We start from the raw sequence: 2,748 nt of genomic DNA on the forward strand, positions 1-2,748 counted from the left end.
AAATATGTATACTGATACCAGGGGAACTATGCCCTTGCTGCTAATTACACTTGTGACGCTGCAAAATGTCCAAACACGGCCATTGAAGGGGGAAACTCTGAATTCACTGGTACAGTTGATATGACGATTTGGCTCAGAGATTACACAATGAACTGTTTGTTTCTTTGATTGTTGTGTGTAGAGTGGACATGACAGGAAGCCAAGTAAACGAATTTCAAGATTTAATTACCGGGCATTTTTTAAGCATCTTTTGTGCAAGGCGGACTAAACTTTCTTCTGGAAAGTAATTCTAAAATACTTGTGAATCTGCTAGTATTGTTTTCTAAACGATTAAAGAGATCATTATGCAAGAAATGTCAAATGAAAATGGTCATGTTTACCCAGTAGTCCCCAAACTTGTCTTTGCTCCCCTCCCCCAACCTCACATGAATTTACATGTACTTTTTTTGTTTGTTTGTTTTTAAAACTTTATCTTTAGGCCAAAGTGCATCTCTCCCCCGTTTCACAAATGACTAGAGCCCTACACAAAATAAACACAGCTTGCACGACCAGATGACAAACAGACACTTACCAAAAGAATGAAAGCGATTTAAAATCTGAATACAACATTTATTTTACTACGGAATAATACCTCACTCAAAGATGCCACACACCCCAGGGAGAGCTTGACCTAACGATGTATTTTTCTGAATGAGGTTATCGCTTTGTCTGGAAGATATGTTAATAGGTCATCACGATAACACAAATAAAATCGTCTTCCAATCTCCCCTGCGAAATACAAAATACGTTCGATATCCTTCAGATTATAGTTGGTCGATAGAGGATTTGTAAAAGAGAAAAGAGTGTCCGAAACACGTCGCCGGTGATTCTGAGAATGCTTAATTACACACGTACACACACACAAACAAACGTGTGCAAAAACACACTCAAATACTCATACACACACACATACAAACTGACAGACACACGACGCTCATATAGACACACACAACCAAGCACACACTCACACAAACATATACAATTCTTACGCACGCGCGCGCGTATTGCGTAATAAACTCAAGATTCTCCGGCCAAATCAAATTACCTCATTCCGCTATGTTTGCCTCTCTCTCCCTGGCGAAGGCAATAGTTCGATTTCATATCGCACGATATAACATTTCATATAAACTCGGGAGAACTCTCAGAAATATGAAATTCCTTGCTTGATAACACCGGAAAGTTCTGCAAGAAAAATGCAATTTCCTTCGGCAATGCGTCTGCGACTTTGGAAAATATGGCGCTTGGGAGAGAGTGTGAGGCAAGCGGACGGGCGGGGACGCGCCGGAGGAGAGGTGCGGGAGAGGCAAACAGAGGGCCGGGGACGGTGGAGGAGAGGCAGCGGCTCGGAGGCGGACAGGGAGAGGCGTGCGGGTCCGTCATCATGCGAAGTCGGAGGTATAACCCACACACACACACACACACACATATATATATATATATATTATACATCATATATTAATCATACATCATATATCACATATATGATGTTATATATATATAAATATAATATACATGTATAATATATATATATATATATATATATATATATAATATACATGTATAATATATATATATATATAATATATATATATACACACAGTATAGCATATATAAATAAATAAATATATATTATATACAATATATATATACTCTATAGATTAATAAATAAATATACATATTTATATATATTTATATATTTATTTATTTATCAATCAATTTATAGAGTATATCTCTGTCTCTCTCTCTCTCTCTCTCTCTCTCTCTCTCTCTCTCTATATATATATATATATATATATATATATATATATATATATATAAATATATATATTTATATATATGTATGCATATATTCAAATATATATGTATATGTATATATGCATACATGTATATATGTGTATTTATATATACAAATATGTACATCTGTCTCTCTCTCTCTCTCTCTCTCTGGAACAGAGAAGAAAGCGCTTGTGAGTCTAGTGTGCATGTGTGTGTCCCGTTATATTTACGTCATATAAGCGATGACTTTTGGGAATGTGTGATCGAATTCGAAGCAAAATTAAGCCATTTAAAGGATACACTCATGCCATATTTTTCGCTCCAAAGCTTTTTACAGTAGGGCTTCTCTCTGTGAGGAACCTTTTAACTGAGATTAACCAATCCCATTCTTTGATCGTTTGAACTTTTTACGCGGCCGTGAAAGGAAACTTGTCCCTCTGTTGACAACGTTCATTGTCGTTAACCTCTTTTCGTATACGTGGCCGAACGGTAATGCGACCTTATCTATCTTTCTTAATACTGTGATTCAGCCCGTCAACTATGATTTGATATTGTGTGGAGATAATGGAATTATTATTTTAGAAGGTACCCACACGGATAGAGCTAAGAAAATAAGATTAATGTGTGAATTATTACCACAACAGACATCCGCACACGTAGACTTGATCGTTCTATTTAAGTAGGATTTTTTTTTTTTACAGACCATGAACTCTTTATTCTTTTTCTGAAACAGGTCATAAGGGAAAACGGGAGAGCATAAAGGACTAACTAAACTATACTGACATAAAGTAAAACATGCATACCATTACAAGATAACCTTGGTACCTACTCTCAAAGATTAGCAAAGAACAATAACGTTCGCCACGCATTGTGGATCCCCGCGTGGGAGAACCAATGCACAGCTTCGAAGCCGAACGAGACTCTGAAAGGTGA

Source organism: Penaeus chinensis, chromosome 34 (genome assembly GCF_019202785.1).
Source record: "Penaeus chinensis breed Huanghai No. 1 chromosome 34, ASM1920278v2, whole genome shotgun sequence".
NCBI classification, from domain to species: Eukaryota; Metazoa; Arthropoda; class Malacostraca; order Decapoda; family Penaeidae; genus Penaeus; species Penaeus chinensis.